Genomic DNA, 27,829 nt, shown 5'->3' with positions numbered 1-27,829 from the left:
CTTAGTAGTGATGGAAGACTTGAAGGTATTACCTCTGAAACACCAATAAGTAAATTAGGGAGATAGTGTGTTTCCTCATTTATATTCATCCATTCTGTGTGTTCCTTTCTCCCCCGTATGCTACCCCCCCCCCCCGCCGCCCCGCCACCCCTGCCCCACCAGGAGGAAAGCATGCTTACCAGACTCTGCTACAAATCTCCCAAGTAAACCACACCCATGTTAGGAGATCTTCGTGTTCTGTGTAGACTCTGTCTTTTAACCCCTTTGGAGTTGGCTTCCTTCTTTCCTTTTAACAGCTGTCATTGTCCCCTGCACTCTATATTTGCACCACCTCTGTTGTTTGGAAAAAATTGAAGCCAAAATGGCCCAGGCACTCTCCTGGGGGCTTCATGCCCCATCGAGTCCTCACGACAGCCATTGAGATAGATATGATTAGCCCCAATTTACAGATGCAGTAACCGAGGCTCACGGAGGCTGCTCTCTCCCCATGGACCCAGAGCTGGGAAGCAACGATGATAGGACTGATTGTTTCAAAGTTATTGTTGTATTCTTTCTAGAACCTCACACTTAAAGGAATTTCCCTGCACTCTCTTTTCATCAGCTTTTGTCCTCCTGGGAGTCTAAAAGGAAAGGTGGCATTGTCGTTCTTCAGATAAAGAGACAAGAGATAAGGAATTTGCCTGGGAATACCAACACCTTGCTGATCTCTCACACACTCGCTCCTTAGCCCCCACAATTTGGCTTTCCCATGGACCCCTTTGGACCTTGAGCCCACAGAGGCCATCTGTCCTAATAGAGGAGTCCAGTGCATAATCCTGCTTTTCATCTCTTCCCTTGCTGGGGCCCTGAACACAGCCGACGCCTCCCTCCTGGGTTCTCTACCTTTGCCCTTGCTGTTTCCTGCCTCCCCTCCCACCCGTGCTTCATACACCTTTGTTGTCTCCTTGACCCGACGTACCTTTCAGACACTGAGGGCTCCCCGGGGAACCGTCTTGCACATTCTTTTCCACTTTGGTGATTTCATCTATTTCCATGGCTTAGATCAGTGGTTCCTAAACTTTGCTGCATATCAGAATCACCTGGGGGAGCCTTAAAACGTCCCGGTGCCCAGATTGCACCACAGACTAATTAGATCAGAATCTCTGATCATCAGTGTTTTTTTTTTTTTTTTAAGCTCCCTAGGTGATTTCAAAATGCAGCCAAGTGTGAGAACAAGAGGTGTGACTCATCCTCTCGATGTGATTCTCAGGCATGCACTTCGAGCCGCCACCTGTCCCCTCAAGATGAGGTGTCTGTCTCCACCCGTGCCTTCTGTCCCACGGACACCTCCAACTCAGCATGTCCAAAGGGTAGGGTCATCGAATTTAGCAAGTGAAAATACAGAAGGCTCCATCACATTTGTATTTCAGATAAACAGTGAATAACTTTTTAGTAGAAACAGGTTCTAAGTATTGCATGGGACACACTTATCCCCCTAAATTGTTTGTTGTTAATCTGAAATTCCAACATAACTGGGCCTCTGGCATTGTCTCTGGCAACTCTATGGAAAAGAAAATGACCTGTCTTTGAATTGCCTCTCTGGCTGTGGCCCCAGGGCCTTCTCTGTCCAGTCCTTTCTCTTTCAGCCCCACACCCAGTCATGGCTCTTTTTGATTCTTGCTCTGCCATCCTGAAATGCTTCTCAGATCTTTCCTTCTTGCTTCTCTGTCCGTGCTTCTGCCCTCATCCTTGCTTGCCTTCGGGATTGTGTTTGCTTTGTAACCTGACCGTATTACTCTTTCCTCTGATCATCTCGTTTCTGTGATTCCCAAAATGACCTTATAAAACACAGATCTGCTCTTGTCACTCTTGTCACCTGTGAAAGCATCCAAAGGCCACTCATTGCCAAAGGCAGGGTGGGGTGCACCCCTCAGAACCAGACCCCCACCTCACTTTCCAGCAGCCACCCCCCCCTCCCCCAGAGCTCCCATGGATCCAGTCCAAAGGACATCATGTCCTGGCACTTGCCAATGCCTTGGCTGCTGCTTGCCCTACAATATCTTCCCCTTCCTTTTTTTTTTTATTTTTATTTTTTTAATAATTTTTATTTTGTTATATTAGTCACCATACAGTACATCCCCAGTTTTTGATGCAATGTTCCATGATTCATTGTTTGTGTATAACACCCAGTGCTCCATGCAATACGTGCCCTCCTTAATACCCATTACCGGCCTATCCCAGTCCCCCACCCCCCTCCCCTCTGAAGCCCTCAGTTTGTTTCTCAGAGTCCATAGTCTCTCCTGGTTCATTTCCCCTTCTGTTAACCCCCCCCCCCCCATTCTTCCCTTCCTTCTCCAACCGATCTCCCTGCTATTTCTTATGTTCCATAAATGAGTGAAACCATATGATAATTGTCTTTCTCTGCTTGACTTATTTCACTTAGCATTATCTCCTCCAGTCCTGTCTGCAAATGTGTAATTGTTCTTTCTGATGGCTGAGTAATATTCCATTGTATATGTGGACCACATCTTCTTAATCCAGTCATCTGTTGAAGGGCATCTTGGCTCCTCCCACAATTTAACTATTGTGGACAAAGCTGCTACGAACATTGGGGTGCATATGGCCCTTCTCTTCACTACGTCTGTATCTTTGGGGTAAATACCCAGTGGTGCAATTGCTGGATCGTAGGGTAGCTCAATTTTTAACTTTTTAAGGGACCTCCACGCTGTTTTCCAAAGTGCCCTACCAACTTGCATTCCTACCAACAGTGTAAGAGGGATCCCCTTTCTCCACATCCTCTCCAACATTTGTTGTTTCTTGCCTTGTCAATTTTTCCCATTCTAACTGGCATAAGGTGGTATCTCAGTGTGGTTTTGATTTGAATTTCTCTGATGGCTAATGATTTTGAACATTTTTCCATGTGTCTGCTAGCCATTTGTATGTCTTCATTGGAAAAGTGTCTATTCATATCTTCTGCCCATTTTTTTATTTGATTATTTGTTTCCCGTGTATTGAGTTTGAGAAGTTCTTTGTAGATCTTGGATACTAGTCTTTTTTTTTTTTTTTTTTTAAGATTTTATTTATTTGACAGAGAGAGAGGCAGCCAGCGAGAGAAGGAACACAAGCAGGGGGAGTGGGAGAGGAAGAAGCAGGCTCCCAGCGGAGGAGCCTGATGTGGAACTTGATCCCAGGATCCTGGGATCATGCCCTGGGCCGAAGGCAGACGCTTAATGACTGAGCCACCCAGGCGCCCCTGGATACTAGTCTTTTATCTGTAGTGTCATTTGCAAATATCTTCTCCCATTCCATGGGCTGCCTCTTAGTTTTTTGACTGTTTCCTTGGCTGTGCAGAAGCTTTTTATCTTGATGAAGTCCCGCAAGTTCATTTTTTCTTTTGTTTCTCTTGCCTTTGGAGATGTGTCATGAAAAAAGTTGCTGTGGCCGATGTCGTAGAGGTTGCTGCCTTTGTTCTCCTCTAGGATTTTGCTGGATTCCTGTCTCACGTCGAGGTCTTTCGTCCATTTGAAGTTTATCTTTGTGTATGGTGTGAGGGAGTGGTCAAGTTTCATTCTTTTGCATGTAGCTGACCAATTTTCCCAGCACCATTTATTGAAGAGACTGTCTTTTTTCCACTGGGTGTTTTTTTTTCTGCTTTGTCAAAGATTAGTTGCCCAAAGACCCGAGGGTCCATTTCTGGGTTCTCTATTCTGTTCCATTGGTCTATGTGTCTGTTTTTGTGCCAGTACCATGCTGTCTTTGTGATCACAGCTTTGTAGTATAGCTTGAAATCTGGCAACATGATGCCCCCAGCTTGGTTTTTCCCTTTCAACAATTCCTTGGCGATTCGGGGCCTTTTCTGGTTCCACACAAATTTAAGGGCTGTTTGTTCCAGTTCTTTGAAAAATGTCATTGTTATTTTGATAGGGATGGCATTGAAAGTGTAGATTGCTGTGGGTAGCATAGACATTTTAACATGTTGATTCTTCCGATCCATGAGCATGGAATATTTTTCCATCTTTTTGTGTCTTCTTCAATGTCTTTCAAGAGTGATTTGTAGTTTCTAGAATATAGATCTTTTACATCTCTGGTTAAGTTAATTCCGAGATAACGTATGATTTTTGGTGCTATTGTAAATGAAATGGATTCCCTAATTTCTCTTTCTTCAGTCTCATTGTTCGTGTATAGAAATGCAACTGATTTCTGAGCATTGATTTTGTGTCCCGCCACATTACTGAATTGCTCTGTAACTTCTAGTAGTTTGGGGGTGGATTCTTTTGGGTTTTCCATATAGAGTATCATGTCATCTGAGAAGAGAGACAGTTTGACTTCTTCTTTGCCAATTTGTATACCTTTTATCTCTTTTTGTTGTCTGATTGCTGTTGCAAGGACTTCTAGTACTATGTTGAATAATAGTGGCGAGAGTGGGCATCCTTGTCGTGTTCCTGATTTTAAGGGAGAGGCTTCCAGCTTTTCCCCATTGAGAATGATATTTGCTGTAGGCTTTTCATAGATGGTTTTTATGAAACTGAAGAATGTACCCTCTATCCCTACATTCTGAAGGGTTTTAATCAGGAAAGGATGCTGTATTTTGTCAAACGCTTTTTCTGCATCTATTGAGAGGATCATATTGTTCTTGACTCTTTTCTTGTTGATATGATGTATCACACTGATCGATTTGCGAATGTTGAACCACCCTTGCATCCCAGGGATGAATCCCACTTGGTCTTGATGGATAATCCTTTTAATGTACTGTTGGATCCTATTAGCTAGGATCTTGTTGAGAATTTTGGAATCCACATTCATCAGGGATATCGGTCTGTAATTCTCCTTTTTGATGGGGTCTTTGCCTGGTTTGGGGATCAAGGTAATACTGGCCTCATAGAATGAGTTTGGTAGTTTTCCTTCTGTTTCTATTTTTTGAAACAGCTTCAGGAGAATAGGTATTATTTCTTCTTTGAATGTTTGGTAGAATTCCCTGGAAAATCCATCAGGCCCTGGAGTTTCGTTTTTTGGGAGGTTTTTGATCACTGCTTCAATCTCTTCATAATTAATTGGTCTGTTTAAAAAATCAATTCCTTCCTGTTTCAGTCTTGGTAGTTCATAGGTTTCCAGGAAGGCATCCATTTCTTCCAGGTTGTTTAATTTATTGGCATAAAGTTGTTGATAAAAGTTTCTAATGATCCTTCCTATTTCATTGGTGTTGGTTGTGACCTCTCCCTTTTCATTCATAATTTTATTAATTTGGGTCCTTTCTCTATTCTTTTGAATAAGTCTTGCCAGTGGCTTATCGATCTTATTTATTCTTTCAAAGAACCAGCTTTTGGTTCTGTTGATCTGCTCTACTGTGCTCCTGGTTTCTAATTCATTGATCTCTGCTCTAATCTTGACCAACTGCTTTCTTGTGTGTGGGTTAGGCCTGTTCATCTGTTACTGCTCCAGCTTCTTGAGGTGAGAATATAAAAACTGCATTTTAGATTTTTCTATTCTTTCGAGTGAGGCTTGGATGGCTATGTATTTTCCCCTTAGGACCGCCTTTGCAGTGTCCCATAGGTTTTGGAGCAATGTGTTTTCATTCTCATTGGTCTCCAAAAATTGTTTAAACTGATTTTTAATTTCCTGGTTTACCCAATCATTCTTGAGCAGGATGGTTTCCAAGTGTTTGAGTTTCTTACAAATTTTTCCTTGTGATTGAGTTCCAGTTTCAAAGCATTGTGGTCTGAGAATATGCAGGGAATAATCTCAGTCTTTTGGTATCAGTTGAGACCTGTTTTGTGACCCAGTATATGGTGTATTCTGGAGAAAGTTCCATGTGCATTCAAAAAGAATGAGTATTCTGTTGTTCTGGGGTGTAGTGTTCTATATATATCTATGAGGTGCATCTGGTCCAGTATGTCATTCAAAGCTCTCGTTTCTTTGTTGATTTTCTGCTTAGGTGATCTGTCTATTGCTGAGAGTGGAGTGTTGAGGTCCCCTACTATTAACGTATTATTATCTATATGTCTCTTTATTCTGGTTAAGAGTTGGCTTGTGTATCTAGCTGCTCCCCTGTTGGGGGCATAGATATTTATAATTGTCATATCCACTTGTTGGATACATCCTTTAAGAATAATATAGTGCCCTCTGTATCTCTAACAACAGTCTTTAGTTTAAAATCTAATCTGTCCGATACAAGAATTGCTACCCCACCTTTCTTTTGAGGTCCATTGTATGAAAAATGGTTTTCCATCCCTTCACTTTCAGTATGGATGTATCTTTAGGTTCAAAATGAGTCTCTTGTAGACCAGCAAATGGATGGGTCATGTCTTTTTATCTAATCTGCAACCCTGTGGTGTTTTATGGGAGCATTTAGGCCATTCACATTGAGAGTGATTATTGAAAGATATGATTTTAATGATGTCATGTTGCCTGTGAAGTCTTTGTTTCTATAGATTGTAAATTTCTGTTCTGTATCACTCTTGGGGCCTTTTTACTTATTGAACCCCCCCCCCTTAATATCTCATGTAGGGCTGGTTTGGTGGTTACAAAATTCCTTCAGTTTCTGCTGATCCTGGAAGGTCCTTATCTCTCCATTGATTCTGAATGACAGCCTTGCTGGATAAAGGATCCGTGGCTGCATGTTCTTCTCAGATAGAGCTTTGAAAATACCCTGCCAACCCTTCCTAGCTTGCCAGGTCTCTGTAGACAGGTCTGACGTTATTCTGATATTTTTTCCCTCTGTACATAAGGATTTTCTTCCCCGGCCACTTTCAATACTGTATCCTTGGATCTAATATTTGCAAATGACACTATGACGTGACATGGTGTAGGTCTGTTCTCATTGACCTTGGGAGGGGTCCTCTCTGCCTCTTGGACACGAATGCTTGTTTCCTGTGCTAGATTAGGGAAGTTCTCAGCTACAATTTGTTCAAATATCTCTTCTAGACCTCTCTCTTTCTCCACCCTCTCGGGGATGCTGATGATTCTGACACTGGAACGTTTCATTGACTCAGTAATCTCCCATAATCTACATTCTTGAGATTGAGTTTTTTGAGCCAAGTTTTTGTTTTAACTTTCTCTTCTACCATCCCATCCTCCAATTCACTAATTCATTCTTCTGCCTCATTTACCCTGGCCGTCAGAGCGTCTAGTTTAGACTGCATTTGATTCATAGCATTTTTAATTTCTGCCAGATTTGCTCTCATTTCCTCTCTTAGAGATTCTATATTCTCATTAATATTTTCATTAATATTTTTTTCAAGCCTACACATCATCTTGACCATTGTTACTCTGAGCTCCATTTCTGACAATTTGGTTATATCCATATCCATCATTTCTGTGGCAGAGGCCACAGTCTCTGTGTCCTTTCTTTGCCGAGGTTTTCTCCTCCTCGTCATTCTGATGAGGAGAGGTTGTGGGGATGCACAGAGCCCAAATTATTGACCAGGACCCAGGCAGTGTGCACTTGTTTTATAGGGACCTTAAGGATGTGGGCTTCTTGAATTTTCAGCCTGCCTTCTGGGGGAGGGGCCTGCCGCGCCGATACTCAGGCAACCGTGTTTGGGTAGAGTCACCGCGTCCCCTGCAAGGGGGGTTGGGGATGGGCACACTGTGAGCCGGTATTTCCAGGCTTTTGTTCTCTGGCGGCTTTTCCTGGTGATTTGCTGTGCCTCTTCTGAGAGTCAGAGCAGCAGTGGCCGAATCCCAGCCTCTGTCTCAGAACAGAGAGATCACAGTCTGCTCTCCACTGAGCTCTCTTGGCCACCTTAACTCTGTTTCTGTCAGTGCTGCTAAAAACCCTGCAGCGTCCCGGGATGTGCTCCCCACAGCCGGTGTCCCAGCCCTCACTTCCAGGGCCGGCTCGTCTCTGTCCTTTGTGTTTCTAAAACCGCCTGCCGCCCCTGGTTCCCGTGCGCGCTCCCGAGCTCCCTGTTTCAGTGTGGTTCGCGCGGGCTCCGGAGCGCCAGTTTTCAGTCTGGTCACGTGCGCGCTCCCGAGTTCCCGGTCTCAGTCCGGTTCCAGTGAGCCCTCCGGAGCTCCGGTTTTCTGTCAGGTCGCACGTGCATTCCCGGGCTCACGTTCTCAGTCTGCTCTCTTGCGGGTGCTGTCCGTGAGTCCGCCCACTCACCCGTGCACGTGGCTACCGCTTCCCGGCGCCCGAACGCGGCGGCTCCCTCCCCCTTCCGCTTATCTTCCGATACCTGTGCGCGGATTCACGGTTCCCCACTTCATACCTCAATTCTCAGCGCTGGAGATGTTCATTTGTACAGATCCAGATGCATCATCCTGTGTCTCAGGCTGATTCCGTGGATGTTCAGGATGGTCAGGTACCTATCCAGCTCGACTCAGGGGAGCGGCTGAAAAAAGGGTCCCCGCCATCTTTTCTCCTCTTTGCAGAAAGTGGTCACTTTTCTGTTCATAGAGTTTCTGCTACTCTTTCCTTCGTTCTCCAGTTGCGTTCATAGGTATTCAGAATGGTTTGGTAGCTCTCTCGCTGAGTTCCTGGGACCAGACGAACTTTAGGTCTCCTGCTCCTCCGCCATCTTGGAACCTTTTCTAGCTTCCCCTTCCTAACAACAAAACCAAACAAAACAGACGCATCTTAGAGCCATCCTTGTCACTCTGTAACCCATTAGTAATTCCTGTAGGCTTTCTTGTAACTCTTACCACCCGTCCACCACTTCTGTTCATCCTCACCACTAATGCTCTTTCACATGCCAGCATCTTGAGCCCGGACTAATGCAATAGATTTCCAGTTAGTCTCGCTGCTTCCATACTTGCTCCCCTTCTAGTGCGGGCCTTTATGAGAAGCAGGTCAGATCTTGTGCCTTATCTGCCTGGTGGTCCCTCTGTACTTCATCACAGCCGGTCCCCTTGCTGGTTTCCACAGGCAATGGCTGTGCACAGCAGCTGGACTTCCCCTGGCTGGAACCAGACCTTTGGTGCCTGTGAGTTTCTTTGGCCAGTGGATTAAGCGTCAGTGGCTTATAGTGGTCATTTTCTTTCTGGTCTCTGTCTCATTTTCCCACTCATATATTGGCTCTGCCTCAATTCACCTCCCCAATAAACTATTTGCCCTAGCATCCTTGACTCAGGGCCTGCTGCTGGGGATTGCCCAACTAAGAGAGTAGTGAACTCTTATTAATCTTTTCTCAGTGCCTTAGGTCCTTAACTGCCATTAGTGTGTGAGGAGTAAGAGAACGTAAAAATCGAAGGACTGCACAGAATCGAGAGTTTGAGTGAATGGCTTTTCATGGTACCTCAAGATTAACCTATTTTCTCGTTCTCATGGAAACTCACTGAAAGGTGAGGAGAATTTCTTTTTTCTTTTTATTTCTTCAAAGTAATCTCTATGCCTGATGTGGGGCTCAAACTCAACCACCCTGAGATCAAGAGTTACATGCTCCACCAACTGAGCCAGCCAGGCGCCCCTGGGGAGAGTTTGTATCATAAGCATTTTGGGGTAACTCCCTGTCTGTGTCACTCCCTGCAACCTCTTCAGTCCCCTTTCAGCCACAGAATTAGTGCCCCTGGGCTCCATGTTTATAGCTTCTAACCCCGGTCACAGGGGATTGGACCAGTGTGGCCTTCTGACTCAAGTTGGACCAATAAAATCCACTCTGTCAGGAATGTGCACTTAGGACTTAGACATTCTAGTTCAGTCTGAGTTAAGGAAAATATAACATAGCAATAACGGGACAGCCATTTTCCACCCTGTATTTCCTAACCACATGAGCTAGGTAACAGAAAACGTTAGTCTGAAAAGAGAGACTCACAAGTAGACAGAGATGAAAAAGAGAGAAGACTATCTTGGCTCCTGGCTCTTCTCCAGCCTCCTCCTGAAGCCCAGCTGCAGCTCCGTCCCTGGGTTCTAAGAGGCACCCTGCAGCCTTATAATGCTGTGTTGTTTTTAGTGCCTTACACAGCTCAAGTTGGCTTCTGGTATTTGCAACCAAAGGGTTAGAATGAAAACAGTTTCCATGGAGCTTGCTACAAAAGAAGTTAAACGTCTTTGATTTACTTCCCAGGTGGAAGATTTTTTGTCCAGATCACTCAGATGGCCAAATACAAAGCATCCTATGCCCACAGGAGGACAGTGTGGATGACAGTGAGGAGCACAATGCTTTGTGTTTTTGTTTCCTGATGATAGTCTGTTTGGTTTTTGAATTTTTCCTCCTTTATTTGCTACCCAAATAGAGCATTTTGATGGCATTTTATTTCTTAAGACTTCTTGTCTCTGGTAAGTCCTAAATTTGGGAAAAAAGTGTATCCTATGGTGATCATCCTTGAAATTAGAAATTACTTTGTGCAACATGGTCAAACAGGAGATAGAAACAATGGCATCTTTCAGCTCTTCCAAATATTTGATACATCGGGGGATGCCTGGCTGGCTCCATTGGTGGAATCTGTGACCCTTGATCTTGGGGTTGTGAGTTCGAGCCCCATGTTGGGTGTCAAGATTACTTAAACATTTTTAAAAATCTTAAAAATAGTGAAAAATGAAAATTGATATATCGGAACACAGGTTTTCAAAGAACCTAAGTCAGTCAATTGCTTTTTCCTACTTTTCCCCTGCTTATGCGATACCATGAGGTGTTCCAGTCCTGAGAAAGTGTGCTGCTAGTAACATGGTATTGGAGTGGCCACAGTGGTAGACAGGCTGCACTGGTCTCTCTGTAGTCATCCTTTTGCTCTGAAACATTATAGTTCCATTTCGGTATGATTCTGGGCCAGCTTGGTAGCTTGCCTCAGCCCAAAGAATGTAGAGGACAAGATAGCCCAAAAGTTCAGAGCCTCAGTTTCAAGAGGCTTTGCATACATCACTTGTTTTCTTGCGTAATTGGTCTTGCTTACTTTTGGACTTCAGCCACGCCAAGAGAACCAGCCCTGGCCAGTTTCTGAAGGTTGAGAGATGACATGGGACAGAACCAAGCTATGGGAGACCAACCAGCCAATCTACCAGCTGACTGCAGACACATGAGCATCCCTGGCAAGATCAGCAAACCAGGCCCGATTAGCAGAACCATCCAGGTGAGCCATGGACTTTGGAGAGAGGAGACACTGTTGTTGTTCGAAGCTACTAAGTTTTGGGGGAGATTTGTTCCATAGTCTCATTGTCGTAATAGATATAGCTGGTATGCTACCAAGTATTTCTTCTACTGGAATTACAAATGCTTAAGCCTCTAACATAAAACTTGAAAGGAAAAGATATTACAGTTCCAACTATGTGTTACTATAAATTTTCAACAGATTTGGAGGCTATATTCTAAACGAATGCCTTAATATGAGCTATCGTGTATACATGAAAGTCACCCTACAGATGATTTGGTGTCATCTGAAAAAGATTAATTCTGCAGAGCCGAGCCTGACAGACTGCAGCCTACGGGTCCAAATCCCAGCCACGGCCAGTTTTTGTCAGTAAAACGTTGGGCGGAACATACCACACTCATTCGTTTGCACGTTATCCACGGTGGCTTTTGTGCCACGGCAGTGGGGTTAGGATCATTTCGACAGAGACTGTAGGGCCTGCAAAGTCTGAAATATACATCATGTAGCCCTTCATAGGAATAGTTTGCCAACCCCTGCTCCAGAGAATCTAAAACTAAGGTTCCATGTGCTCATAATGAGAAGAGATGTGCCATAGGGACTAAGACGGCAAGGGCAGAGAAAAAAAAATTCAAGTAAGAGGCAAAACCCTGACGTTGCAGGGACATATGCTCCAAATAGCAGCCGCCCACTCGCGTGGGGGTGCTGTGCACATGGGCACGTGCTCGAGGCCTGCTCCACAGAGGGAAGCGCAGGGCTGTGTTTAATTAATGACCAATAGCAGTGTCTCTTCTCAACAAACAGGGAGCCCAGCTTGTTCTAAATATAAGCATCATCCTTAAACTCCTTGGAAACCAGTCTTCTCCGTAGTCAACACCTCAGAGTCTGTGATCCTTCTCTTGGGGTGCAACTTTTTTTTGGAATATAAGAAACGATAGAGAAAAATATCGTCAAGAGATCGATTCCAGTTAACTCTGCTACTGATTGACTGTCTAACAAACAAATAGATGGACAGTTACGAAGATTAACCCAGCTTCTCACAGGTGATGGATCCCAGATACTCAAGTAATTCCTTCTCTTGACTATCCCGTCTTATCATGAAAATGTTGGGAACAAAAAGGCATGCGGAAATGTCATGGATACAATTTTCTTTCCAAGTTTGTCTTCATTGAAATGTATGAGGGAAATGCATCATCTAAAGGAACAGTTCATAAACCTTTGTAAGGTAAATAATTCTATACCGTGATTACCCTTCCCCGCCCCCTTCTTCTTGCCCCACAGGTTGAACTCCTGCTATGTGTCAAGCATTGGGCAACCGCCCCCCCCCCAACTTGAATGCTGAAGAAGCATGTCAAGGTCAACATGTCCAAATTGGCACTATTGATTCCTCCACCCAAACCTGTTCTGCCCAGTCCTCCCCAATGCAGTAAAATGGTGGCAGCCCCCCACTAAGTGCACCCCTCACTAAGCACTTTGGTTTCTGTTCCCCTTCTTTCTCCCATCCAATACATCACTGAAATCCGTTGTTCTTCCATCAAAATATAACCTGTATCTGGCAACGTCTGCACATCCCTACTGCCATCCCCATCCCCACAGTCTCTGGGCCCAGCATCTCCCCTCGTTGCCTGGGTATCTATGAGTGGCCCCACTGCTTCCATTCTACCCTCTAGGGTCAGGCCTCCTCATAGCAGCCACAGTGATCTTTTCAAGATTTCAGTCAGGTCAGATCCTTTCCCTGCTCAAACCAATGGCTTCTCTTGCTCCTCAAATTCCACACCTTTTAGCGCCGTCTCTAAGAACCTGCATGTTGGAGCCCCTCATCATTTCTCCGACTTCACCGTCAACCGTCAGCCATCTAGCCATCTGGACCTCTTCCACACCACTGACTTACCCCACCTCCTCAGTGCCTTGCTCTTCCTTTGGTCTGGAGGACTCTACCCCTGAATAGCCTCATTGATCTCTCCCTCACTCTGCTCCTGTAGTTCTCACCCGGGGGGAACTCTGCCCCACAGAGGACATTTGGCAGATGCTCAGAGCCATATTTGATTGTCACAATGGAGGAGGTTGCTTCTGGCATCCTTCCTACATGCACAGGACAGCCCTGTGACATGGGGTTATCTGGCCCCCAGGGTCAGCAGTGCTACAGATGAGAAACCCTGCCTCACTCAATTATTTACTCAATTGTTTCCTCCTTAGAGAAAACTTTTTCCTTTTTTTTTTTTTAGAGAGAGTGAGCATGAGCGGGGGGGGGGGGGGGGCAGGGTGGGGGTGGAGGGGGAGGGACAGAGGGAGAGGGAGGGATAAAATCTCAAGCAGGCTCCAACCTCAGTGTGGAGTCCAACTCGGGGCTTGATCCCACGACCCTGAGATCATGACCTGAGCTGAAATCAAGAGTTAGTCACTTAACTGACTGAGCCACCCAGGTGCCCCCAGAGAAAACATTTTTGATGAACTCTTTCCAAAATAGCTTTTTCCTTCTTCCCCATCACTCCTTATCCAGTTTAACACTACGTGGAATTAGAGTATATATTTATCTTTTTTGTCCCTCATCTCTACTCGTATATAAGCTCCCTGAGGGCGGGAGCCTTGTCCGGTTCACCACTGGTTCTTCATTGCCTAAGATAATGCCTGGCACATAGTAGGTCCTCAATAAATGTTGATCGATCTCTGAGGTTTGGAGAGGTTAGCTGACTTGTCCAATGTCACACATGGCAAGTAAGGAGCAAGCATGCCCATGTGTCTGTCAGCCCCTTTAAGCCATGGCATGATGGGTACAATCCAAGGACAGCTTTGTGCTTTTTATGCAAATGGAGCTTGAAGACAATTTTCTCAGCTTTCCCCTTCCAATTTCCACACTTTTCCCATGCTCTATTGTAATCCCCTCATATATAGAAATTCTAGATCCATTAAAACCCAGATCCTCTGACCCCTTGACAAATGCTTATTTCTTGTAATTTTCTGACTTCACTTCCTAATCTGAAAATGGCTGATACAAGTTAGGTGGAAGTGCCAGGCAATCGGGAGCCAGATCACACGTGACCTGTCAGTCTATCAGCAAACCCCATTGTCAATATTGGATTAATTCTTGCTTAACCTCCAGCACTCTAGCTTTTCCCTCCCAGACAAAATTACCAGTCTCCTTTGGCAACACCTTGGCAATAACAGAGGAAGACTTGAAATGATTATCCTAATTTAAAGACAGCATGAATTCCTGGCTCTTTTTTATGAACCTAAAATGGTGTCCTTTGTTTTTGCAAAAGCGACGAGCTTTAAAAAAAAAAAAAAAAAGTCATTCGTTTTCCCTTCTGGACTTTTTCTGTACTTTAAAATAACTTCAAATTTTATTTTTCAAAGACTTGGCATTTCTGTATTTTAGCATTGGACATTTTCACTTAGCCTTTGCCCATTTCTCTGGATTTTCCTTGATTCCGTCTCAGCTCCCGAGTCCACATGGGGGCAAGCGTGGGCATGCGTGTGCACACACACGCACAGACTACTCATTTCTGATACTGAGTAAATAGCCATTGTTACCATGGAAAGGATCTTGACCCGAGAATGGCAGTTATGAAAGGGAGACCCCAGCGGGACACTACCAAGGTTGTGAAATGGAGGCTGCTACTTCCTTTTTGGAAGGAGGATCTTAGACTTTTGGCCGTGGGCTTGTCTTTCGGTCCTTATCAAGAGCCGTGCGCCTCTCATTGGCACTGAAGCCTGGTCCTTAATGAATTAATTTCTTGGCAACCCTCTTAGTGTGCAGCTGAGCACTTTGGTCTCTCTTTTGGGATTTCTTGTCAACCTTGACTCCCCGTGGCTCTGGCTGGGGAAGTAGCCTGCAGACTAGCCTGATTCCAGCCTCGCTTAGTCTGAATTACCTCTTTCTTAGGAGACAAGCTGCCTTTGTCCCCCCTCCATAATCCTTCTGAGGTCTTCAACTTGAGAGAAGACCTGAAGCTCTTTGAATCACATTCGAGCAGCTGTTGTGTTGGCTGCAACATTTAAATTAGCCAAGCCCAGGAGAAAGTGACTAAGGCAATTAATGTTTCAAGGAGGTGGTATATACTGAGCATGAGGCAGGATGTCATGGAGTGGAAAGAATTCAAGCCTTGGAGGAAAGCATTGGTTCACATTTTATTCTACTGTGTACGAGCTACGGGACTCAGGCTAAATCACGGAACTTCCCTGGGCTTTCATGTGCCCCACAGAATAGGATTTATAATACCTGCCATTTTAGAGTTTGGGAAAAGAGTAAGAATAAAGTACGTGTAATGCCTAATAAAGCTACAGTAGGGCTTGGTATTTTTGCTTAAAATCTCAACTATGGGATATTTCTTTTCTATGAAAACCCCAGTGCCTGTCTGCATGTAGAGACATGATTGGGTTCTATTAGGTTTCTTCCAATACCTATCTTGTGACCTTGGGTCCTACGTGTCCCCTCCCTGGGCTCTGAAATGCCACTGTCTGAGGAATCTAAGGTGCCTTTTTAGTGTGTGCACTAATTTAGATCCTCTCGGTCTGGTGGCCTCGTGTGTGCTCAATTATTTGAGTGGTAGACCAAGGCTCTAGCCTGGCTCTTTGAGTACTTTGGTCCTGCACGTGACTGAGTGGTCTCGGGCCAGCCCTTTCTGCTGGAAACCCAAGGTAGATGGAGCAATCACAACTGACTTTGAAAAACAACAGTCCCCACCTTTGGGTTGAGTTGAAAGCTTTGCGAGGTAATATGACAGCAAAATGTCTCATTTATAATTCCCTATAGCCTTGAGAGGTGTATATGATAATTTTGAGCCCACTTTATACACAAGGAACCTAAGGCCTAGAAGCAGTCTGCCCAGGGTGGCTGGGTAGAGGATTAAAGCCAGATTTCCCATCCCCAGGGGCTGCCCCACTAAAGTACGCTCTGTGGTCCCAAGCCTCAGAGCGGCCTGACATTCTGCTGTCGGCGCCAGCTTAATATCCCCAGGCCACATCCCTTCAAATCTGTGCCATTTTTTCTGGCTCTTGTCCAATTATAGTTAGTAATGGCTTTTCAACAGAGGGCCTTAATGCTTTTTGGCAGAGTATGAATGGATAATAATGGTGACAATGGTGAGAAAAATAGCACCTAATATTTATTCAGGGCTTGCAAAGGCACTGGGGTAAGTGCTGAACAGAGGTGACGTGATTGAACCCTCATCTCATGAGTTTTATAACAGCCTTGTGCAGAACTTGGTGTGTCTAACCCCATGTGACAAATGAAGAAACTGACGTAGACAGGCTGGGGGCTTGCCCAGTATCACACAGCAGGTGTGTGGAAGAGCCAGATGGGAACTTGGCTCTTTTTGATTCCAGAGCCCGTATGATTGTCGATTTTATGCTGCCCTTTCAATAACGGCCTAGACTTTCAATGGACAAGTCCATGTGACAAAACTTTTCCATGTGAGCTAGGTGCCCAGTGCTCTATTATGTGATGGGCAGATGCCCCCCTGCCTGGAGAAGCTATGAATCGATGGGGAAAACAGACAGATAATCAGGTTCAGTCCAACTCTGCAAATGAGATATTATAGTGGATGGATCGAAAAGCATACAAGAATGCAGAGAAGGGAAGAAGTAACTTTCTGAGGGCATCAGGGACTGTTCCAGAAATATTTGAGGGAGAGAAATTCATTTGGAGGAGAAGTGAAGTATGTTCCAAGGAAGAACAATAGTAGTTATAAAGGCATGGCAAAAGCATAGCATATCTTTTTTTTTTTTTTTTGAGAGAGCGAAAAGCATAGCATGTCTTTTTAAATATCAATTTTTTTTTTTTTTTTTGGTGTGGCTGAAACACAAAGAATAGGGAAGAGAGAGGACAGGAAAATAAAATGGAGAAAAAGAATCTGAAGGGAGACCATTTATATACCAATCTAGAAAGTTGGACTGACCACATAAAGACAGAAAAGCACACAGTGTTTTGGGCAGGGAAGTGCCAGGACAAGACCCAGTTTTGGGAGATCATTCTGTTGGCTGGAAGGCAGCGAAGGGGAGCAATGGCAGAGAGCCCAGTGAGCAGGTGATTGTCAAAGCCCAGCCATGATGTGGGCCTGATCTAAGACTGTGGGAACTAGCATGCAAACAGAAGACAATGTTGAGACACACTGGATAGAGTTTGTTGATATGGAAGCCAGGTGGGGGAGATGAAGAAGCAGAGTTCAAACACGTGCTCTGGCTTGGGGAGAGCACGCAGGTTTTACTCTTCATCAAGATAGCAAACACCAGGCAAGAAGCAGGCGCAAAAGGAGATAGCACATTTGGTGTGGGTGTTATGGTACGTAGATGGGCGTGTCCAGAAGGCATCTGAGAGTAAGACTTTGTTTTTGTTTTTAAGTAAGCTCTTTGCCCAACATGGGGCTTGAACTCAAAACCCCAGGATCAAGAGTCACATACTCTACCAACTGAGCCAGCCAGGGGCCCCTGAGAGTAAGAATTTGAAGTTCAAGGGAGAAATCTTGTTAGCAGATAAAAACTTGGATGGCTGCACTGTTCGCCTCGAATTTCCCAATGGCCGTGTTGGTTACCTGCTCCGGGTCCCAGCTCATCACTCTAAGGCAGTAAGTCTTAGGCAGAGATGATTTTGCGGTACGGGGACATTGGGCAATGTCTGGGAAAGAGTACGAGATGCTGCCAACCCCCTCCAATGCCCAGGACAAGTCCCTGTAGCAAAGAATTATCCAGACCAAATATCAGTGTTGCCAAGGTTGAGAAATGCTTGTTTAAGGTGATTTCTTACCCAAGTAAGGCCAATGAGATTTTTTCCTCTGAGGCATTTGAAGACTCAAATGGTGGTACTTAGAGATGGAAGGCAGCTGGACCCAAGCGTGTTTTGGCACTATCCCAGAAATAAGGTGAATAAGCACCTGGTAATGCTGTCTCTAAGCCTCTCCAGCTGTTTTGTTTTTCCTTTCCTTTTGTGTTTTACCCCAAGATCCTTCCAAAAAATTTATTTTATTTTCAAGCTAAGCTTTTGTTAGTCCTCGTTTATTTATAATTGAAGAACTTGCATTCATTGGTACTCGTGGTTGCTGATGACAAAAATCCAATTCCAGATAGTAAAGTTAAACATAAAAACAACCTCAGTGGCTTATGATCCTGGGAAATCTGGATATTTCCTGCTCTCGGGAATATTTGAATCCGGGATTTCAAGTACGTGATCAGATATTTATTCCCCCTCTCCTTCCCTAGGTTCTGTTTGCATTCAGTGTTGGTTTCAGAGGTTTGTGTTCTGTGACCAGAAGAGAGAGAGAAGAATGAGCTGGACAAGCATAGACTAGAGTTTCTGCTCTCCTCTACAGCAACTGATACATTGTTAGCGAACATACCTGTGGCATTGTTTGTTTTTTTTTTTAAGATTTTATTTATTTATTTGACAGAGATAGAGACAGCCAGCAAGAGAGGGAACACAAGCAGGGGGAGTGGGAGAGGAAGAAGCAGGCTCACAGCGGAGGAGCCTGATGTGGGGCTCGATCCCATAACGCCGGGATCACGCCCTGAGCCGAAGGCAGATGCTTAACCACTGTGCCACCCAGGCACCCCTGTGGCATTGTTTTTATACACATGCATATTAACTGTTGGAAGAGCTGAAACCAGCCTAGGGACCTGCTCTTGCCAGATTATTTCCACCTCAGCAACCCAGGATGTCACACACTGCGCTCAGTGCCCGGAGCCCAAATCCAGGGATTCTCAACTGGTGACTCACTCTCGGGCAGCCATGTTGGAATCTCACTCGGTGGGGGAGGGCCAGAGAAGCCATACCAGATTCTCACTGCGTAGCTTGAGAAATTCACTCCGGAGACTTTCAGATACTCTCAGTCCATGTCGTAAAGCAGCCCGAGTCTCTCATTGTGACTCAGAGGATTGAGTTACTTTTTCACAGCTAGTTGCTAGGGTTTGAAGTCATGGCTTTTGAATCAAAATCTGGAGTTCTATGGAAGAAACTCTATGGAAAAAAAAAAGCACCAAAATGCCTATCTTCTCCTTTTCGAATACCATGAGAGCATGAAATCTAGTTCTAGTTCATGGGCTGTAGGTAGAAGCCAGGCTGTCACCTCAGCACTGGCCCATAAGCCTCTGCACATATTCCTCTGGGCTCTTTTCCCTGACAGTTGGACCAATTGGAGACAATTCCCAGACATCCATGGAAATCATGTACTGAGGATGGTCTACAAGCCAGGGTCCCCAAATGATTGAATGGGAAGGACCTTCTGCCACTCTGTTTCCCTCCCCAGAACTGCCGTGCAGCCATGAATTAAGCCTCTATTGTGTTGTGCTACTATACATTTTAGGTCTATTTGTTACAGCATTTGCTTACCCTCAAACAGAAGGTATTTATTTGTTAAAGATTTATTAGTTTGTTTTGCTTTACCATGCTCATTCTATTAGACGGGCTTTTGTAAGGTCACAAATAATACCTCCTTCTCTCAGTGCACAACAGAGGAATTCTGACTCCACGGTAGTCATATTTTGAAACAGGCATCACGCTGTTCATCTCCCTGTTGAATTTCCTGTGTGAGTTTGACTTGTCCTGACTACAAAGACAACTAAGGAGAAATGACATCATTTCTTCAAGATCTTCAGCAAGCTTCACCGAAACTTAAATTAGAAGCAGAGAACCGTGCATCATTTTTGCAGGAAGTTTGAAACTTTGTCACAATAGCTTTTTTTTTTTTTTGCCTTGGATTTTCCATGGCCCTTGGTTTTGTTTCCAAGGCCTCTTCCCTTCAGGTTTGTTAGCATGCTGATTCTATTTTTAGAGGACTCTCTGTTTCCCTCCTCCCTCAGTTGCTCAAAGAAAAACCCTAAATGAGTCTTTCACGATGAAAGGGGAGGAAGTCTTGCTTCTGTAAACCTTCACTGAAGAGAGTCTGTCACTCACGTAAGAATCTTGGGAGGGCATGACAGCGGTATGAGCAAGATCATTACATAACAGCAACAGCAGCGACACAAGCAGCACCGCCCCCACGAGTTACAGCACAGGACCAACACTGCCAGCAGCAACCCCGCCCCCCCATAACAACAGCAACAACAGGAACAGCGTGGGCATAACTTCGTTACTGTGTGCCAGAACGTGTGTTTTACAGACATTGTGCTGTTTGATCATCACAACTTTCTTCGAGGCGAGTATTAACCCCCCATTTTACATGTGAGAAAACTTAAGGCCAGAAAGGTGAAGGAGCTTATCCTGTTTGGTAGCGGTACTGAACCCTGGCTCGAAAGCTTCAGCTCGGAAACAGTCTGAACCATCTCCCTCACCGCGCATGTGCTGGGAAGTCAAAATGAGGGACTGCATTTCCTGAGGTTAGGAATTTATATTGGGGGAGCCTGGGTGGCTCAGTTGGTTAAGCATCTGCCTTCGGCTCAGGGCATGATCTTGGAGTCCTGGGATTGAGCCTTGCATCAGGCTCTCTGCTTAGTGGGGAGTCTGCTTCTCCCTCTGACACTCCCCCCCCATGCATGCTCTCTCTCTCTCTTAAATAAATAAATAAAAATCTTTTTTTTTTTTTTTTTTAAAAAGGAATTTATATTTGAAGAATACACAGAAAGAGGAGGTGAAATCTTTGGGGAGAAGGAAAACAGGATATTTCGAGTTGGCAGGGCTCAGCTACTTGTTGATGGACAGGGGTGCTGTGCTGAGCTGCTGGACTGTCCATGCAAGGGACATGGTGCTTTGACATTGACTCAAGCCCTGGCCCAGAGACATGCCAGAGCACTTGAACTTGAGTTTCTCTAGTCTGTGTAGCTCCTGTGACTGGTTTGTACTTTCTGATTCTAGACTTTGTGATGTGTGGATTGTATCTGTATACCCTCCAAGCAGTGTGTTTATGTTGTACTTTCTCCCTGTTGTTTTATTTCTCCATTTCCCCCCTCTTTTTTAAAAAAAATGATTTTATTTATTTATTTGAGAGAGACAACCAAGCGCATGAGAGAGAGCACGCGAGAGAGAGCATGAGCAGGGGTGGGGGGTGGGGGATGGGGCAGCAGGAAAGGGAGAGAAGCAGACTCCCCGATGAGCAGGGAGCCCGCAAAGGGGGGTGCTCCATCCCACAACCTGAGCTGAAACCAAGAGTCAGACGTTCAACCGTCGGAGCCACCCAGGCGCCCCTGGAGAACTACTCTGTAATCCCAGTTCTGCCTCTACTAGACGGGTAAGCTTGGGCAAGGGACTGGCTCTCTCTGGGCCTCAGATGTTCTCATCTACAGAGAAAGGAGCATGGGTAAATGATCCTGGAGGCCTCTTCCAGCTCAGAGAGTCCATGACTCTTTGAATCAAAGTCCTGTGATAGAGTCATGGAGGCAGGGTGATGTTCCCCACCAGCGTCTTAACCAGAAGGGTGAATTATGCTCGCTACCTTCTACTGAACACTTTTTCTGTGCCAAACACTAAAATGTGGACATGTGGTATTTTATTTCATCTTCTCCACAGGACTAGGGAAACAAGCACTGCTTTTATTTCTGTTTTGTAGACGAGGAAGTAGTGCGAAGTTGACTAATTTGTCCACACTGCCTGGATAATGACTGATAGAGCTCATGCCAATCTGAGATAGAGCTCATGCCAATCTGACTCATAAACACTGTATTCTGCTGCCTCCCACTTGTGCGGTGATGGCCCAGAACATCTGTGCTGCGGAGTCATCTCACATGTGGAGGCCTATGTGGGAATACAGTGGAACCCCTCGGTCTGTAGTGTGCAATAGGACGTAAGAACACAATCCAGATCCACCCATTTTACCAGCTGTGGCCCAGGGTGGGAATCTATAACTCAAGCCCACTTTCCCCAACGTCACCATCGTTGTCATTCTCATCACGCTGTCAATCACTTTTGGATGACTTACTACGTGCCTGGCACAATTCTCAGTGCTTTCCATTGGTCAGCTTGTGCTATCTGAACAGCAACCCCATGAGACGGGTACTATTATTATCTCCATTTGCATCTGGGAAAACAGAAGCACAGAATGTGTTGGGTGACTTGCCGGGGTTTCACGGCCGTGTCTGCCCGGTACGTGGCAGAGCAGGGAGTCTGGCTTCAGAAACCATACTTGTTCCCCTGCCACTACTCTACCTTTGCAGGGTCTCCAGTACTTTGCCACTTGGGCATTTGCATTGGCCTGGTGGCCTGATAGTTAGAGCTCAGACTGCGTTTCACTGTGCTACCTAGAAATCCCAAGAGGAATGAGAGCCATTTGAGTCAAGGTTATCTGGGTGCTAATATGTGGTTTAAAAGGGAGCCATCCCAGGTTGTCTTTGTTCCCTGGTACATTAGACTAATTGCAAATGCTTTTTGCCTGAAAAAAAGTGGATAATGTCCAAAAGTCCACACTGTTAATGTTAGTATTCTTTTTTACCCTTTCAGGGACATGGCATTTGTCTGGGTCCTTGTTACTCTCTGAAAGCTGTGTTGCCCCCTGGTGTTCTCGGAGTATCTTTCCTTTGTCTGCTCCCAATTACGCCTGAGCTGGGGCAAGCCACATTACCCTACACACTAAGCAAGTCTCACTGGTAAGTGTGTGTCCAGCTGCAGGACCTGAGAGCATTCTTCAAGTGAAGACACAGAGGCCAAGACTGGCCATTCCACAGACACCTGTGATGACCCTTCACCTAGTTACTCTGCCATCATTCATTCATTCCCATTCATACTTTCGTTCAAGAATTGCACGCTAATTCACAATCAAATTCTTCATGAAACACCATGGGGAACACAAAAGGTGAACAAGAGGGGCACCTCGGTGGCTCAGTCAGTTAAGCATCTACCTTCGGCTCAGGTCATGATCCCAGGGTCCTGGGATGGAGCCTTGCATTAGTCTCCCTGCTCAGTGGGGAGCCCGCTTCTCCCTCTGCTCCTCCTCCCACTGGTTCTCTCAATCTCTTTCTCTCAAATACATAAATAAAATCTTTAAAAAAAAAAAAAAGGTGAACAAGACATTCAGAATCCACAAAGATCCACTGGCCAGCTTCCTAAGATATGGAACTGAGACATAGATAAGGGAAGAACCAATTAATCATGAATGAGATTAGGACACAGTTGTATTATTCATGAAACAGACGTTAAGTGGTAAAAAGTCACCATGTTAAACATTTGGTCTTCAGACAACAATAGGAATATTTTGGCTCTGAAATAACAAAGCTATTCTTCAGACTAGAAAAAGGAGGAATAAACACGGCATGTTTTCAAAGCATATAACTCTTAATGCAAATTAAAAGACATCTTGAGTATTTTTTTTAGCAATTTGCTTAATTTTTCCCTATAGTTATTTTGCAAGGTTAAAAATAGGCCAGGTTGTACTGGTAGTTCATTCGAACTCAACCTCTGATCTTAGCCTTGAGGGCTCTCAAGGCACATTGTCAATCAGGGATAGGTACAGTTCCTTAGAGGGATCTGAGAGCAGTTCGTAATTAAGCAAGACTGAGGTTGTTCCTTAAGGGACATTACAAGTGTTGGAGGGCCCACTTCCCTCAGCAGAGAAAGATCCGTTTGTCCTCTGGAGGGGAGACAGCTGAAGGTAGGCAGCGAGACAATACTTCCTTCCCAGGGAGGTTTACCCACCCTGACACCTGCAGGTGGCTTGCTGGATTATTTAAAGAGCATAAGAGGTAGCAATGAGGAAGCGCTTCATGGGTTTCATGACCCACTGAGATAAAAACTGATGAAGACATTCACATTCACACGCCTCTTCTTCCCGAATTTCCAAGACTCTCAAACTGTAAATAATACATGTGCCCCAGCTTTCTCTTACTTGTTTACCCCACTCTATGGATGTCATCTCCCATGATGTTGTAATGTTCTGTCCACCTGCCTTCCTAATGGGTCTATTTCCTTTCCTCCTATTCACTTACCCTCTTCCAACTCCAGCCACAAAGAGACTCTTATCCCACTCCTATCTTTATTTCTGATAGCTGTGTCCTGTATCCTTTATCTTCATAGACTGGCAAAATTGAATTCTGAGTTAAGGAGGCAGGTTTTGTGTGGTAGAGATGATGCTGTAGCAACCCACTTATCTGCAGGCCATTTACTTGGCAAACTCATTGCTTTGACATAACAAGGAAAAGCGAAGATGAAGGAAGAAAATATGCTTAGGGGTCGAGAAGCCTAGACACTCGATCCCCTAGGAGAATTCTTCAGACTTTGATTGACATTTAGTTTGCTCTTGTTGTGTATACTTTTAACAAGCTGATTTCGTCGACTTCTCAAATCAGCAGATTAATTATAGTAGTTGTTTTTGGGTAGTCAGAGTGGATGTTCTAGACTAGTGCTGGTCAACAGAACTTTCTACAATGATGGGAATGTTCTGTATCTGTGCAATTCAATATGGCAGCTGCCAGCCACATGTGACTATTGAAACTTGAAATATGGCTAATGTGACTGAGGAACTAAATTTTTCGTTTAATCTTCATTACTGTAAATGTAAATGTACAAAGCCACATGTGGCCGAGAAGCTACCGTATTAGCAGTGCAGCTCTGAACAGACTGACTACAGTGACATAAACCAAAGCATTATAGTATTGGTTCATTTGGTGTAGAGACGAAGTAGCTTTTAAAGTACCAACAATCACTGCATATCATTGAATTATAGCCCTGATCATTCATTTGTTTATCTACTCTTCATCTGATAAATATTTATAAGCAGTTACTATGTGCTGGCACTGTTCTCAGTGCTGGGGGTATAACAGTGGACAGAATGGAGAGAACTCTTTGTCTTCGTGAAGCATATTCAGTGGAGGGATGTAGCCACTAAATAAATGAAGAAGAAAATATATATAGGATGTCAATTGATGATGAATGATATGTGCAAATCAGGGAAAAGGGATCAGAAGAAGGGAAAGATGGGAGAGCTGCAAATGTAAACAGGAAGGCAGAGGGAGGCCTCATTGAGAAGGTGAAGGTAAAGCCTGGTAAAAGAGCATGCCAGCTGGGGGGCTCTAGGCTCAACAGTCCTGAGTTGGGAGGGTTTCTGGCATGTTTGAGGAAGAGCAGTTGGGTGCGTACCCATTCCAAGAGACGGAAACTGATGATGATGACTTACACGAAGGTGGAAGCCATGAAGGCAGATGTATGTGGCTAGTAAGGCCATTAGCCCTTGATGACCGTTTGGATGTGACCTGTGAGAGCAAAAGAGAAGCCCAGGATGCTTCTAAGGATTTGGCCCAAGCAAATGAAATGATGGAGTTATTGTTTACTGAGATGATGGGTCATATTTACAACATAATCTTGACTTCTAAAAAGAGGTTGAATCCGACAGGGTCAGTCACCATTTCTTCAGGCTGAGTCTCTGGAAGACATGGAGCATAGGCTTGAATGTGGCCTCAGAATCATTCCTAACATAGTCCTCCTGGAAGCCAATATGTGTTCAAGTTGGCAATCAAGGTGAAACCATCACTGGATTCCGTTACTCATGTGATTCAGTTAGGAAGGTAGGAAAATGTATGACTCATTTCATGAAGAGCTCTAACCAAGAAGATGGCAGAACTATGCAGAATTATCCTTGGAACCCTCTGCTTCTGATCTTATCTAATTAGAGAGCAGAGATCTCTGCTTCTCAATCTAATCTAATGGCATCGTTAAACATCATAGATTCACATAAACGTGAATCTTGGGCAGAGATCTCAGAGAATCATATTGTCCAACTTCCTCTCCTAAGACATGCAGGATAACACCCCCACCCTCCAGGTAAACAACTGAGGGCCAAAGAATATTAGTAACTTCCCCCAGGGCACATACCTGAGCCTTGGTAGAAAGTATTCTCAACTGGGGGCCATTTTGCCCTTCAAGGGACATTTGGCAATGTCTGGAGACACTTTTGGCCGTCACACTGGCGAGATGCTACTGGCAGCTAGTGAGTAGAGGCCGGGGGTGCTAGTACATGTCCAGTCACAGGTCAGCCCCCACAGCAAAGCCTTGTACAGGCCAAAATGTTGACAGTGCCACATCTGAGAAGCCCAGCTTTATACCTACAGTGTAGAGCAACAGAGCTGTGGCTCTACTTACTTCAAATCTGGAGGAGAGGATGAAGCAGGAAGCACAGCTTTAGAAAGACATCCATGACACAAAGCCTCCTGAAACCGTACGGACTCCCGGTGTGTGCACTGGATGGCGGGGGAGTGTTTGCTTACACAGGTGCCCTGATGGCTCAGCTTTGTTTTCATCTGACCAGGCTTTGGACTTCATTTTGGCTAGCATTTGTGTGTTCTCAGTCAAACTGCATGGTGTTTGTTCACAGAAAAATCAGGATGTCTGCTTAGAAAAAGAATGAGGAAAAAAAATATCCCTTTTCTGTTTTGTTGGCAACTTTTGCTGACCTCCCAAATGAAGCTAAGAAGAGAAAATGGGCAGAGGCTTCGATGCAAGGAGGCTAGGTTCGCGGTGGTGAACCCCGCTGTGGGGCTGTGTCATGTGCTGATAATTTATAAATTCTCCTTCCTTTGAAACAGATGAAAAAAATCTGTCAAAGTCAGGACAATGGTGAGGGTCAGAAAGAGGCTCAAAAGTACTTTGGTCTCTTAGTATATGACTGGGTCTTAAAAAGAGATCTTTTAACCCTCCCATGGCTTCCCTGACACATCAAAGTTCTTACCACGGTCTGCAAGGCCTTGTCAGCCTCTCTGACCTTCTCTCCCTTTTGTTCACTTCCCTCATAGCAACCTGGCTTCCTTTCTGTTCCTTGAGCACAGCAGACTTAGCGCCTCCTCAGGGCCTTTGCACTGGCTGTTCCTTCTGCTTGGAACTCTCTTCCCTTCCATCTCCTCATGGATTACTTCCTTACTTTCTCATGTCTGTACTCAGGGAGATCGTCTTCGACAATTCCCTCCCTCAACACCTCTCTTTGTTCTCTTACCTTGTCTTCTGATGTAATTTATGCTTTTCAGTTGGTCTGTTGTTCCCTGCTGTTCCTCAGCACCCAGGACAGTGTCTGGAACATCAGAAGCTTCCAGTACATATGTATTACAAGGATGCATATGGCAAGACCGAGAACACCAGCCATGTACATAGGCGGGTAGCATATGCTGCGTATCAGTGTAGAAATACCGGAGATGTTATGCATATCTGTGTTCTGTCCCTTCGCAGCTGCACACCCTTGTACATAGGCAGCTTCTAAATGGCTCCTCATGATCCCCACCTCCTGGTTTTAATGCCCTTATTCAGTTCTCTCCCTTGAGTGAGGGTTGGGCCTGGTGACTCATTTTAATGAATAAAATGTGGCAAAAGTGATGGCATAGCGCTTCCAACATTAGATTTTGAAAGCTGGGCTTCTTCTCTTGCTGATACTTTCTCTCCTTGACTCCTCCCACTCGCTCCCTCTGAGGCAGCAAGCTGCCATGTTGTGAACTGCTGGATAGCGCGGCCCTTGTGTGGCAAGGAGCAGATGATACAGTCCATGAAGAAAGGATGAACCTCAGTCCCACAGCCTGCAGGAACCTTGTTCTGCCAACAACACGAGTGAGATTGTAGGTGGCTCCTTCCCCAGGGCAGCTTTCTGATGAGACTGCGGCCCTAGTGGCCCTTTATTATAGCCTGGAAAGAAGTGAGCTAGAGAGCCAGTGGTGCTCAGCTTTCTGACCCATGGAAACCATGAACAGTAAGTATTATTGTTTTAAGCTACTTAACTTCTGAGGTAGTTTTTGTTGTTGCTGTTATTGTTGTTGTTGTTTTTTAATGTAGCAATAGAGAACTGATATACCTCGAATGAGTTCTTTTTTTTTAAATTTAAATTTTAGTAGTTAACATACAGTGCAATATGGGTTTCTGGAGTAGAATTCAATGATTCATCACTTACATACAACACCCAGTGCTCCTCACAACAAGTGCTCTCTTTAACACCCATCACCC

The 27,829-nt window shown here is 44.9% G+C and overlaps 1 long non-coding RNA gene across 1 annotated transcript; it reads left to right on the top strand.

Moving 5' to 3' along the window:
- Positions 1 to 1,182: 1,182 nt before the first annotated feature.
- Positions 1,183 to 27,572, top strand: LOC123001204 (uncharacterized). Its single transcript, XR_008959112.1, has 6 exons — positions 1,183 to 1,349; positions 9,112 to 9,261; positions 9,984 to 10,195; positions 10,823 to 10,986; positions 11,806 to 12,226; positions 27,310 to 27,572. It is a non-coding gene; the product is annotated as an uncharacterized LOC123001204 (long non-coding RNA).
- The last annotated feature ends 257 nt before the right edge of the window (positions 27,573 to 27,829 follow it).

The sequence above is a fragment of the Ursus arctos genome, unplaced genomic scaffold (assembly GCF_023065955.2).
Source record: "Ursus arctos isolate Adak ecotype North America unplaced genomic scaffold, UrsArc2.0 scaffold_14, whole genome shotgun sequence".
NCBI lineage: Eukaryota > Metazoa > Chordata > Mammalia > Carnivora > Ursidae > Ursus > Ursus arctos.
The sequence above is the reverse complement of the archived record's forward strand: the minus strand, read 5'-3'. Positions and strand labels throughout refer to the sequence as shown.